The following is a 14,835-nucleotide window of genomic DNA, read 5'->3' as shown; positions in this document are numbered from 1 at the left end:
TAGTGGAGGAGTCTCCCATGAAATCCAACAAACTGTTCAAAGGATTCCTTCTAGGAACACTTAAGATGGAAATTGCTAGAGCAACCTGTAATGTTATTTCTAGGTGGTATCATTTCTGTAAGCCAGCATCAGTACTAAATTCGTACTCTCAGAATATATATAGGGCTAAAGCACAACTGAACTGTTTCCTTGGTCTGTCTCGATGGCTGGTGTTAACTGTTACAAGCCCCCATTTGTTGGCCATAATTGGTCTTGACTCCACCAATGACTCAAATATCTACAAAAGCTGTGCTCAGTTCTGGTTGGCCCTCAACCCCTCAGTCTCTCCCCTCTCTCCTCTCTCACAAGGGATGTCTATGCAAGTGTGTGGCCCTAAAGGTCGTAGTTGTTTAATAGTCATGGCAATGCACACTTCACAAGTAGCAACATGAGGAATGGTCAAGGGGCACCCTGTTTCAGTTGTGGCCACAATCGGGTCCATAATTTCTGGGTGTGCATGCATTGTCCCCAAAAAAAGGAGCACCCAGTCTGCCTCAGAGATCCTCGGGTCCAGGTGGCCCTCTGCATCCTCATACCACAAAGGTAACATTTGCAATTTTATTTGTCAGCTAAACATGAAAAAAATCCCAATGTCTATTCTCAAAGACTTTTCTTTTCAAACCTAGAAAAAACTAGTGGCTATATCTTTGCAACAGAAATGAGCTTAGCAGCATAGATAACCAATCTTTATCTTTGTAAAAATCCTGTAAGCTAAACTATTCATAGGCTGTGATTTTCTCTAGACACTGAATACTTTCATTGATAATATCTCTTGGCAGAAAGACGGTAAAATGTTCCTCACTGGACATCTGAAACCAACTTTTCCTACACCTTGGGGAGTGAAAAAAGGAGAATGTGCTTTTTTTTTCTGTGTCCCACTTTGGCCAGTATTCAGAAGGATCTTTTGAGGGAGCACCTGGGAATTTTAGGGAGCGCTGACCAATACCCTCTGAGAGAAAGTGGGAAACACTGTATTATGCATACAGTATGAGGTTTGCAGTTAGAAAAAGTGGTGTGAAGGGAACTCTGTGGCTTGGAGAAAGTCACATAATTTCTTGGATTCTCAATTTTCCTCATCTATAAAATGGGCATAAGAGTAATATCTAACACATCGTGTTATTATTTTGGAGTACCACGCTTTCACTCCAAGAAAAGGGACTCTTCCTGGGTTGATTCTGGTGCTAAAAGTTCAGATGAAGATTCAGATGAGGGAACTATGAAATTGCTGTAGCAAACCTGACCTGAACTGATCTTCCTTTGTGTTGGAAATGGTAGGTTCCCAGAAGGCCTGGTTGGCCACTAACAAGGAAGATAGAAAAGTTATTTAATTTCTCTGAACCTCATCTCTAACATGTGTATAATCATAGTTACTTTGAAGAGTTGTTGTGATAATCACACCAGACGATTCAGATAAAGTACCTGGCCCATAGTAGGAGCTCAGTAGGTGACAACAATGGCTAACATTTAGTAAGGGCATGCTCTGTGCTTGGACTTGTGCCATACGTGTATTATCTCCATGCATCCTCATCAGAACTCTGTGAGGGAAGCGCTGTTATTATATCCATTTTACCAATGAAGAAACTGAGGCAGAGAGATGCAGCAAGTAAGTTCTAAAGCCAAGGTTTGAAGTTAGCAGTCTGACTCCAGAGTTCACATTCGTACCCACTCTGCTGAACTGCTCCTCCACATTAGGTGTTATTGATATTAAATACCCTTGGTAAGGGCAATGCCACCTGAGCGTGCCCAGGAATACCCTGGCATTTGGACAGAGCTGGACTTGTCTTAGAACTAGTTCACGCTTGCATCTTTCTCCTCATTCCCCCCTTCCGGTCCTCAAATGTGCATTAATGAAAACTCTGTCATCGGTTCTTCCTCTCTCCCTGGGGTAAAGGATGAGGCCAGGACGTCAGGAAGACATCAGACTAGGAGAAAGAAGTAAAGCCATTATGATGGCTACAGAAAACACATGTAATCACAAGACTCCTAATTTTAGGAGTCATGGGAGGCCATGACAAATGGATTAAACTTTTCAAGGACACCTTCCTTATTTATCTTGCTCACGGATCCCAGAGTCCACTTGGAAGGCCCTGGAAGTTTTAGTCAGATGGTGTGTGCTAAGAATTACTACATATGGAGTGCCAACTTGTTTGCTAGCCTTTAAATATAAAGTAATTTGACTTGTGTACAGTTTGGCAACTTAATTACCTCTCAAAAGGGGAAAGCTACCTCATTGTTAGCAAAAAGATTGAGGATACAGTTTCTATTTCTTATTTTTAGCAGATTAACCATTTCCCTTGCTAAGGCACAGGAAATTGGGAGAGGAAAAAAAAAGAGAAACATAACATTAAAAAAATCTTTTCATCAGTTATAGTTAAATTGGATTCTTTTTTTGAGAAGGAAAGTATAATATATAATATAAAGAATGCACGTATAACACGTGAACTAGGAATTCTACAAAACAGCATGCGTAATTTACTATGCTCTATTGTGGCCTTTGCTTTAGCGTGTTTTTATTGAGGTCTTTAATCTGTGCGAACAGATAATAGATTTTTTAAATTATCTTCTTTGAGAGGGCATATTTGATGCATAATCATGGTTTAACTTGCTCCCTTACCTGATTTCCTTTTCTTTTGTTCAAAGGCTTTGAACTACTCTGCATGAAGCATTATACTTTGCTTCAACATCCAACCAAGTTAGTCCAGAATGGTTATCCTCATTATTAGAAAGCATGAAATAGTTTTGACATGCTGCGTTTCTAGCTGATCCTTTCATTCTCTCCAAATAGAAAACTTTAACAGACATTGTGCCCTAAAATCTTTTCTTTTAAAATATGCTTAGGACGTCTCATGTACTCTTAGGAAAGACGGCGTCTACAGGCCCTAGAAAAATCACTTTTGCATGTTCTTTTCTAAAGGTAGAATGGTCACATAACCGCGACTGAGTTTGTGAAGGGCTGTTTTCTTTCCTGTCTGAGTTACCGGTGGTGTGTGATGCGTAATAGGGAAGTGTTTTTCAAAGGCTAATAATTAAAAGACATCATATTCAAAACAAAAATGAGGACACTCACACTGAACAAAGTATAATGATTACCCTTGAGGAATAAAGCAACTACTAATTTTGAAAGTTAAATATACAGTCAATAAAGCATCAAAATGATAGAAACAAAAATATCTATAAATAATGCTTTATAAAGAAAAAAAATAAGTCACTTCATTTAAGCAAGTTTCCACTCTTTTTTTTACAAAGTCTCTGCTACCGACAGTCCCCAAAATACTTTGAATCCTTTTACTATGCAGTCCCCACCAGCTACAGAATCAAGAACATCTCTAGGTCGGAATGGTTTACAAGTACATACACAGAGTGTGCGTTAAACCTGTCTCCAAAAAGCCTTGGAAAGTGCCACTGCGATCTCCTCTTTAGCAGGGCAAGTTAACAGAAGGAGAACAAACCAGACTAGTAATCGCAAGATTAGAAAATAGAGTCCACTAACTTCATAGGAACAAATTACAAGGAACATTTCACCATGCTTCTCATTGCCACACTCTCTTGTTTCACACGTATACCCTGTCTTCATCAGAACAAAACACCAAAGACCCAAAGGTACTGAATGCATATGCTCATTTTGCCCTGTCCCCCAACACCTCGCTGGGTGTTAGTCTTTGGTCTTCCTCTAGGTCCCCAGATCCAACAGTGAGAAGTCGAACAAGAGAAAAGTTAGCTGAAATCATTTTACCTGACCACTGACTCTGGGTGCTGGCAAAGGCAGTCCCCCGAGCAGCTCCTGTTGCTTTCATTTTGCTGCGGCTGGGCTGGCCATCCCGTTAATAATGCTCTTATGACCGCCCACTGGAAAAAAAGTCACTTGCCCGGCTCTTCCCCCAAGAGACGTTTCAAGTAAGCAATGAACTTGGGCAGATTAGCCCCTTGGAATGTGCTGCTTCGGGATTAGCCTCACTAAGAATCCCATGGACATTCCCTCCCAGCCCTCAAACACTGCTTGATTTGAACATCTAATCTGACGCCAGAAGAAAAACAAATCCCCGGAGAGATCGGATTTAACTGGCACAAGTCCTAACAGGCTCCCCCCTCCCTTTTTCTCTTTCCATTTTCAGAGAGAAAGCTTGTGAAAGTGTGATAAGGTGTTCTGAGTTCTGAAAGTTCAACTTTGGAAAGCAAATCCTTCTAAAGAAACAGTGTATTAATGCTCTGAGTGGTTTGAGCACACAAGCGGCATTGTTCCACCGTCCCCAAAGAATGGAATGATAGCATTTCTTTAAAGAGGAACTGCTAAAAACTCTGAGAGTCTCAAAAGAATATTTTGGTCTCTGACCATGAGCCCAAGAAGAATAAAGCTGGAGTTTGCCAGGGACCTTCCACGATTTCTAAAATGTCAGTAATAAAACTTATCTGATCTAACTTCTCATCCTCGACAATTGCCAATATACGATTAGAAAGCTACACTCCCTGCTTTTTTTTAATTAAAGACAGATGAGCTGTGACCACTATAGCACATGGATGCAGACTGAAAGTAGCATGTTTATCTGGGGTGGCCCAACTGAGAGATTCAGCTGGTGCTCAGTCATAGAAAAGACTCTTTCAAATATCATCCAGGAGTGAATTTTTTAGATAATAGTTGTTCTTAACTAAGTAAGTGAACAAACTGAGAAAGAAAAGAGCCCAAATTTCAACAAGGGAAAAATACTTTTTAAAAAAATGAATATATGAGCACTTCATCCCCAAAGGACTTATCTTGTCCCACAGACAGACGTTAGAGCTGAGGGGTGACAGATATTCTTCCTTGTCGTGAGTCTTGTGGACTGAAAATCGGTGAGGGCCATGGGGCTTGGATTTTTACTTTTTTCATAACCTTCTGTGTCATGTGTCATGTGGACCCTCAATGAGAATTACAGTGGGAACGGAACGAGTTATTTCAGGCTCAGATTAGGTCGTGGGAGCCACCTGTTTGCCTTTCTGCTTCTTCCAGGATTCATCTCCTTCAAACTCCCAGGTTTTCTTTTCTCTCATTTACCAAGGTTTCCCCAGGGACAAGGGACGATGAACGACCTAGTCACTTTCAACTGAGGAAACATTACAATAAGCAACACCCAAATGTGACGTCAGCCTGAGCTTGCTCAGTAAACACACGATGGAGTCTTTTTGCCTGTCTTCGTGAGCTGGCTACAGAACACGTGGTGACCAGAACACACGTGCCCTTCCTTCTGTGCAGCTTTAACACTCCTAACCATTTATTCCAAAGGGACCATCAGAAATGTAAGCCCACAAAGATGTTCACTGCAGCATTATTTATAATACCGAAAAACGGGAAACAAATGAAAAGTGCATCAATAGGAGGCTAAATAAACTATTTCCTGCCATTTTGTGATCATCATAAGGTTTCAGAAGACTTAGTTACACAGAGAAATAAACATTTTCATGTTGTTATATGAAAAAAAGCAGGCCATAAAACAATTAAGTGCAGAAAAATTCCAAATTTTAAATAGATCTAGAGACTATAGGGAGGAAATATTCTAAGGCGGTAACTGTGGCTGATTTTTATTTTGTTCCTTTTGCTTTTCCATGTTTTCCAGAGTTTTCTCCTGCAACCATAAATTTGTAGTCAGAAAATCTTTTTTCCCAACTGTCAAGTTCTACCTTATGATAATAGGAGGTGATCAGGAATGAGTAGTTCAGGAAGGGACCAAGGAAGGAGAATTCAGTGAAAAGATAGGGGGCTCAGTGGAAAAGATCTGGAAAAGAAAGTTGTATAATGTGCAGGGTGAGCTTTCTGGAGAGGGAGGAGTGGGGCAGGGCGAGCAGAGCTAGTGGGCAAACACCTGAAAGACACACCGAGCTAGGAGGCTGTAGTGTGTCCTGAGACTAAACAAACTGGTTGTAGATAATCTTCCCAATGCAAGATACGTTTTAAAAATTTGGTTTTCTCAACTTCCTTCTTTGCTAGATACTACTCCAACCCTTCATCTGAATTACTTTAAATCTTGAGTTCAATTACATACATACTCAGTCCTTAGGTATTGCCCATGTATTATTTTTACCCTATTCTTTCTAGTCTTACCTGTGTTTTGTTTTTGTTTTTGCTTATTTTTTCCATTCTAAAGAGAAATAAATATTCAGTAGGGAATAGAATATGAGGCACCTTCCATGAACGTTACACCAAAGACAAAAATATTGCGACCAGAACCCTGGGCATTCTGTTTAAGTGAAAAAGGAAGCCCCAGGTGAAGTCAATGCTGCAATTTTTTCATAGGAGGTTGCAGATAATCTTCAGGACTCTTTGATTTAAGACAGTAATTAGCTCCGAAGAGACTTGTAGCTCTGGGCTACACTGTCCATGTGGATGTTTTTAAAATCTTGTGCATCACCCAACAATGCAATTCCCGACAGGGAACATTACAGTCTATTTCAGATGTAGTTTAGAGAGAGTATAATCTGAATACTAATAAGAGGAAACCACAAGCATAAGCTAAGTGTAGTTGTTTTTCACTCCTATCTTAATACCATGGCAGATACCTTATTCTCCCAATTCATCATTAAAGAATAATTACAGCTGAAGAGAATATACTAAAACGTTTCTATTGGTATACAACTTAATTTTTAAAAAGTAAAATCAGATTTTCTACCAGTATAAACTAGATTTTTGACAAGGAAAATGCATATTCATTATCATAAAGATGTCCAAAGCATTTTTTTCTGTGATGTCCAAATTTGACAACAACAACAACAACAACAACAGCAACAAGGGGCATGATATAAAGTAGGGGTTGGCAAACATTTTCTGCAAAGGGCCAGGTCGTGAATATTTTAGGCTCTTTGTGGGCCATAGAGGCTCTGAATTGATACTCAATTCTGCCATAGACAACACATAAACAAATGAGCATGGCTCTGTTCCAATAAAACAGGGGGTGAGCTAGAATTGGTGTGTGTTGGTCATTCTCTGGCATAGAAAAAAGAGGTGAATGATGGGATGTCAAGGGAGTGGGTGACAATGGTCTTAAAAATCAGGCTTTCATGGTATCACCACTAACTTGTCTTTGCTCTTCCTCAAGCATTTCAGGTAAGTTCTCCTTTAGGGGTCTTTGTTCCCATTATTCCTGGACCTAGACAGCTCCATCTTCAGCTATACCATAACTCACTACCTCAACACATCTGGATGGCTCAGACGTCTTTCTAGACCATGCTATCTAAAGGTACCATGTGTCATTCTTTATTCCTTTACTTCCATCTATTTTCCTCATAGCCCTTCAGCTTACCTGGCATTATGCCATGTCTTTGTGTGTTTGTTTTTTGTTTGTGTCCCCAAATAGCATGTAAGTTCCCAAGGGCAGTGATTTTGTTCTGTTACTGCTGTTGCCCCAGCATCTAGGACGGTGGCACACTGAGGACTTGGGCAAATCATCTGATTTCCCTGCACATCAATTCCTCACCTGGAAAATGATGGCATCAGGTCAACCAGTGTTTCCCAAAGCAGGGGTTTTACGGTGGTAACCAGATGAGCATTTTTCTTTTAAGTTGGGTTTATGTTAATATATAATGTACAAGGGATCGATAAACCTGCAACTTAATAAGTACTATTGCTTAAGGATATAATTTCTCCTTTTTGGAGTTGTGAAAAAATGAGCCCCTCAATATTTAACAGATTTGAATAAAAATGATTTGTAGATAAGAGAAAATCATGATGGTGTCACAAAAGTGACTGAAGGCTGAGAAACACAGGACCAGACCCTCTTAAATGGCCCTTAGCCTGCTTGCTTTTATTCTAACACATGAAAATGAATCTATTGTGTTCTCTAATATTTAGAGTTGCCATTGATCTATAAACGTAAACAATGCTAGAGGACCATGACAAAGCCAGCTGCCTCCAGAGCACACTGCCATCAGCATGTTTTTTTCTAAAACAATCAATTGTGCCATCCCCTGATCAATACCCTTCAGTGCCCCCCCTCCGCCCCCATCCCCAGCATGGTCAGCTCACCATTTAAAGCCTTCAGGGTCTGGCTCTGGAAGTATCTTTATTCAGATCTCTTCATTTCTCTACAAACCTTCACACACTTATGCTCCAGCAAACCAAATTATTGATTGTTCCCCTAATATGCCACATTGTTCTATGCTTGTCAACCTTCGAATATGTTGTCCCTTCATCTGGAACACTAGGTTCTTGCTGCACTTTGGCGCACACCTCTCTGTTGTTCCAAACTCTGCATAAAGCATTGTGTCCTTTGAGGGGCTTGGCTGGCCTTTCATTTTATTCATATTTCAATATGTATAATCAGACGTTGCCACTTTCCATGGCAAATATACAAAACTCTACGTCTACAGAATTATGGTATAACTAGTGTTTTGTAGCTTCGCCAAGGACACCTCCCTTCTTCCTTCTTCCATTTTTAACATGTTTCTAAGGGAACATCAGTTCCTCCTTCCTAAATTTCACCTTTAGGTGAATAATATTTTTGTGGACTGAAATTGTACTACAGTTTACTTCATAGCCTCTAAACTTAAATCATATATACCTTAACATAAAGTTAATTTTTATTTTTATCACCTGGTTGGGAAAAGATTCTATAAATTATGCTTTACAATTATAAATGAAACTTATCTTTTACCAATAGGTCATTCTGTGTAAATTACACTTAAATGTATTCAGAATTTTTATGTAGAATGGTCATTCTACATAGGCATTTTCATAAAGAATTTTAAAATATATCTTCATGTTTCTTTGGAAATTTGTTTCTTCCTTATGACATAATTAATCATCACTTGGCAATAATACATTATATTTGTAAAGTATTCTACAGTTCACAGAATGCTTTTGCATATAGAATTTCGTGCAATCTTCACAATAACTCTGGAAGGTAGATAATAATAAATTTCCAGTATGCAAATAAGAAACTGGGGCCTATAGAGGTTGAACATCATGCCAAAGTTATATATCAGCCTTAGGCTTAGCCTGATGAACCCAAAGCTCTTTTGCTTCCATTAGGGTGGTGAGAGCCCTGCATCCCTTATAATCTGATTTTAGGAATGCTGAATGATGTTTTTCTTCTTTGTGGCAGAATAAGTACATTTTAGTCATTCTATTCTTAATAAAAATATGCACACTACATCAAGCTTAAAAGACTATGAGGAAAAACTGAAATAAGGACGTAGGTTTTTATTTCAAAAGTATCCTACTTATGGTCAAGCATTAGCCATCTGTTTCAATACAATAGCTGTGTCTACACACATGACTTTAAAACTTAAAAGCCACACACATATGCTTAGAGACTTTACTGCCTTTGTTAGCCAAAAAACATAACAGCAGTAGTGTTGACCCTATGAAACTGGTATATATCTTAAAAAAATAAGAATGGGATAAATTTTACTTGAAGATGGAGGAAATGAAAGAAAAGATTATGACCAAAAAATACCATAAGATTGAGGTTTCATGTTGTCCTCATGGGCCAGGAAATTTTAAATGGTGGATCATTTCATAGAAACAACATCACTGTGATAGCTTCACTGAGCACCTAGTGAATGGAGGGTTTTCTACATTCATGGAGGCTATGGTGTTGGGAAATAGAACTTTGTTTTCTGTAAAGGAAATTCAGAGCTAGAGCAACATAATATCATCCTTTAAGTCCTCAATTCTGTTTATCTTCCACAACTTATTCCAGCACCATTCTGATTTTATTAGGAGCCAAAGAAATCTGCTGAGTCATAACATTGGAACAATTTTGTTAGGTAGAAATGTGGAATTTATGTGACAGGTAATGTTGTAGATTCACAGGCTATTTGAATATTGTTCACCTCTTTTGCCCTGGAAGGACAAAGATGCTGAGAAAAGCAGAAGGTGAGAATGGATAAATAGCTGCAGTAGTACTTATAGTAGAGTTGTCACATCTGGGTTAACTACAAGGAAATCATAGTCTCTCTCAGCCTCTCTCTCTATATATATATATTTTAATTTTTATTATTTTTATTTTCTTTATCATCATTCCTAACTACTTTAAAGTATTCTGGGTAGAAATACTGATTTATTTTATTCAAGGGGTGATTTTAATTCTAAGGTCAAATTCTTTATCCTCACCAGGTACAGACTTAAATTTAGCTGTAGGATTTTATTTTTGAAATCCCTATTTTCTTTATCCATTCAAAGCACTAGGAAGGCAGAACCTGCTGGAAGCGTGACTGAGGCGTCTGAAGGTATGTATCCTAGCCATGAGTTGTTGACAAGTAGGCGTGTGACCTTGGGGGAGTGACTTAATCTTAGCGATCTTCAAGGTCAGCCCCAGTTCTTAGAGTCAGGGTTCTGGGCATCAGAACCTCACAGGTTTGTTGTTGGCTCCCTCATTGTTGTGTACAAAGTTAGGCACAGAAGTTTTCTGAAAATAAGAGATTTTTTAAATTTTAATTTTTACAAATTCATGGAACTATTATTCTTTTGATAACTAAAGAAACAAAAATGTACAAAGCACAAAGTTTTGTGTCTACTAAGCACAAAGTTTTGTGTCTACTAAGCACAAAGCACATAAGGAGATTTGAATTAATAAATAATCCCTGAAAGAATTCTCACTAGACTCCAGTCATTTTCAAGAATGCTCCTGGTTGAGCAATTTTACACATGTGCAAAATTCTATTTCAATAAGACTTCAAATATTAAGACATTATTACAATTCATTAACAACTTGGCATTTCTAGCTCTGCCATTGAGAGAGTTTTCAAGAGCAGAACTTGGTATTCACTTGCCTTCATCCCCTACCAAATGATAAATCAAATCTTGATCAGCATTCAGGTCAGAATACGCAGAGACTGCCCATGGTTTGTAAATTTTTTTTTTTTTAACTAACAATCAAGAATTATTTAACTGGAGGGACTGAAAACAAATCAATCCCATTTGTATCATCAGAAGCAACTTACAAGCAGACAAACCCCAGCAATATAAATGTAACGCTATTCCTATTACTCTTTGGAAATGAAAAATTATTAGGCATTAAGTTAATGCAGCATAAATGCGTTTCTGTCTGACAGTCATATTTCTCTGTCAAGTTACTAGATTGTTAGGTAGAAAATAAAGCCACCCGAATAAATTCAGCCTCTGGTTATATTGCTCTAATATTACAGTTTTAAGGTTGTTCAAGGTTATTAGGCTTAGCTTCAAAATATTGCCGATGTCTTTCCTTACAACTCACTACCAAAGCCTGTAACTTACTGATTTATTCTTACCTTAGTATGTTAACTTAAAATATCTCTGGAAGATTTTAGGTCCTAGAAGATGCTAATACATATATTAACTTTCTGTAAATACATTAATTTAAATTTAATGCACATAGAAATGAATATAAATTCAAAAGTAAGTGTGAAGAATTTTAGTAGGATCACTATACATTATATGTATCACAACATCACTGTATACCTCATAAATATGTATGAGTATTATGTGTCAATTAAAAATGTTTTGATGTATAAAAATTAACAAAGTTTTCAATATAAAAATAAAATATTTGATGCCAAAATGAATTTCTGATAGCAAGATTCTTCTGAGAGAAGCTATGCTAATTTTTAAAAGAATACTATTCTGGCTTCTTACTTGGTTCCCCAAATCCATTCTTTTCCCAGCAACAAGTTACCTTTTTTTCCCCTTTAATTAATAGACTTTATTTTTTAGAGCAGTTTTAGGTTTACAAAAAATTGAACAGAAAATACAGTCTCATTTACTCCCTCCTTCCATCCCTCCCCACAATTTCCCTTATTATTTAACATCTTGCCTTGGTGTGGTACATTTGTTACAATTGAGAAATTGACACATTATTGTTACATTGATACATTATTATTATTATTATTCTTAACTAAAATCCATAGTTTACATTACGGTTCACTCTTTGCATAGTACAGTTCTATGAGTTTTTCCAAGTACATAATGTCAGCTATCCATCATTGCCATACAGAACAGTTTTACTGATTATCTTTTAAAATGATGAATTAGCTCATGGCATTTCAACTCCCCCACCACAAAATCATTCAATGGTTCCCTATTACTTCTAGAACAGAATCCAGACTCCTTCATGGGTCTCAGAGTCCTTTCATAGTTACATCCCAGCTCACGTCTCCAAACTCTGTGCCAGGTTGACCCAACTCACTCACTACCTCCAGCCACAAACTTCTTTCAGATCCTCAACTGCTCCAAATAAAAAGATAGTAGAGTAAAAAATACCATGTTATAAGTTAGTTTTTAATTTGAATGCTATTTGTTGAAGCAAGTAATATTCACAACCTAGGGTGGGGGTTTGGGGGGAAAATCATGGGAAACTTGATATTTCAAAAGTAAATGTTTCTAAGTAGCAATATCAGAAGCATCACTCTCCAGGGAACTGAAAGTTCTCTACAAATTTATTTTATTTGATAATGTGATTTATCCTAAAGTTTCCTGTTTTACACATGAAGGATGAGTGTGATACTATTTTGGAAGTAAGGTAATTATAAAGTCATTAATCACTGAGAAATCATGGAGTAGAGACCAAGTGTACTTATTTGTCTGTCAATTTAAACCTCATACCCTAAGTTTGCAAGAGATCTTAGGTTCCTTCAATATTTAGTAGAAAACTAACTTCTTCCTGGAAAATGATACTTTGTTTCTAGCTGGTGATATTACTGCAAAAGAAAAATGATAACACACACACACACACACACACACACACCCCTGTGAAATTCCTGACTCTGGGATCTGTCTATATCAGAACACTATTTATGACTATTCATTAAAACTGTCATCACTGATGAAGGCATATGATATAGTACTAGTTGGCCCCCCCCAAATAACATGTTTCTTTCGTATGAACAATTATTTCTTTTCCCTTTTACTTTTTTTCTTTGAGTACCACATGGAACACTGCTGTGTACATCATTGTTAACTGCTGACTCTACTTCAGGCCATAGTAGATGAAGAACAGTGATGAAATATGGGACTCGTATTCACCCACATGTGTATATACACCTTATCTTACTTTAGATCCCAATGTTAATTGTTTGAAAGTGAATTATTATGAAAATGGGCATGCATTTTTACAAACGTACAAATCTAATACCTCACAGGAGAACACCAGGTAGAGGAAACACTTCACTGTGCTGACAGTTCTAATGCAGAATTCTTTAAGCAATCATTATGAATAAAAGGTAAACAGAAGCTTAGCTGTGGAGTTGCTAATTGTAAGTCATTAAGGTTGATCGACCTGGAGCTCCAACCTAAGTTACTACATGGAGAATTTGAAAATGGGCAATCAGAGCTGTATTCACTTATTTTTTAATTAATCCACTCACGCATTTAAAAATATCTGTTGGAAACCAAACTGTGCAAAGCTCTTTTAGTTTCTAAGGAGACACAAATGTTTACAAAGTCCTTGTATCTGCTTTTAAGTTTATGCTGTATTCTAGAATAGTGTTTCTCAAATGATTTGTGGTAAAGAATCTTTTTTTGTTTGTTTTTAATTTTCAATCTGTTACAAATTGGTAATTTTGTAAAATGCCATAAAATGATCATGCACTTGGATTCTGTGGCAATGGGAAATTGCTATATAAGTTTCTAAATGGTTATTCTTAATTTTTGTACTCTTGTCACTCACAAACGGCTTGTGGGCCAGTACAGTCTGTGAGCCAGAGGGTGCTAATCAGTGTATAGTGCATGGGCCAGAAGCATTAGAGTGTCTGGGAACTTGCTAGAAATGTAGATTCTGAGGCCCCACCCCAGACCAACTGAATCGGCCCTGCATTTTATAAGATCCCCAGATGATTTCTTTACATTAAAGTTGGAAAAACACTGTTCTGGAGGGAAATCAATCAGATGCAGTAAAAGCTACAATAATATTTAATAATTATAGCCCTTGCAATATACCCTGCATTGGCCTACTTATTTTCATGTATTAACAAATTTGGACTTCCTCACAAACTTGTGAAGTAGTGCTTTTATTATGCTCATGTTGCAGGTAAGGACACTGAAGCCAGAGAGGGTAAGCTACTGGTTCAATGTCACAGAGCTTGAAAGCAGAACACAGGGATATAGTGACACAGAGATGTAGAGACACAAGTCAGGGGTGCTCAGAAGATGGAAGACCGGTTTTGGCTGAGAGAGGTAGTTGAGTTGGGCCTGGGACATGGTTGTTTCTCTTAGTATAGAGTAGGCACTTAAATGATTTTTGTTGCATTTCATTGAATTCAATAACTTTTGTCCTTCCCTATTTCCATAACTTCAGGGAGGTGGTTTCAATTTAATTACCTGTTCTTGTATTTTCTACTTTTTAAGAGTTAGCTTAAATTTTCCTTTCTCACCCTGTTTTTCCTAAATCTTTACGAAAGAAAGTGTTTGTTGCCTATCCTGAGCTTCCAAGCACTTTGTTCTTTCTCCTGTCTATTAACACTTTCTATCCCAATTAATACTATACAGTTATCCTATATCCTCCTGCTATTCTCTAAGCTCATTTAGGACAGGGATCATGTCTATTACATTTTAGCCTTCTCCCCTAACCCCAAGGGCCTGGCACCTGGTAAAACCCCAATAAACATTTGTTAAAATAATGGATAGTATTGTACAGTTATCAAGAAAATAGATCATTCAACTGTGGATGGAGCGTTCTTTAAGATATTCATGAATGGAACACCTTGCTCCATTAGAATATTTTCCTAACGTGTTCTGCATTTGTGAAACTGTCAAGCCTTAAAATACTGGGCAAAATGTAACTGTCAGTGTTAAAGTATTGCCACTGAACTGAGTGATTACATTGACTCATATGTGCAACGCACCCTGCATGTACA

At 37.6% G+C, this 14,835-nt stretch overlaps 1 protein-coding gene across 21 annotated transcripts in view; it reads right to left on the bottom strand.

Moving 5' to 3' along the window:
• TRPM3 (transient receptor potential cation channel subfamily M member 3) overlaps positions 1-14,835 on the bottom strand; it is a 797,388-nt gene that overhangs the window by 281,893 nt on the left and 500,660 nt on the right. For 2 of the 21 annotated variants that reach the window (XM_069476426.1, XM_069476427.1), the window contains exon 1: positions 3,773-3,851. The exons of the other annotated variants lie outside the window; for them this stretch is intronic. The gene's annotated coding sequence lies outside the window, so the exon portion shown is untranslated. Of the gene's footprint in view, positions 1-3,772; positions 3,852-14,835 lie in introns of those variants that run through there. 21 annotated transcript variants of the gene reach the window in all.

The sequence above is a fragment of the Eulemur rufifrons genome, chromosome 7 (genome assembly GCF_041146395.1).
Source record: "Eulemur rufifrons isolate Redbay chromosome 7, OSU_ERuf_1, whole genome shotgun sequence".
Classification (NCBI taxonomy): domain Eukaryota; kingdom Metazoa; phylum Chordata; class Mammalia; order Primates; family Lemuridae; genus Eulemur; species Eulemur rufifrons.
Note: the sequence above shows the minus strand (reverse complement) of the source record. Positions and strands in the feature narration are given on the sequence as shown.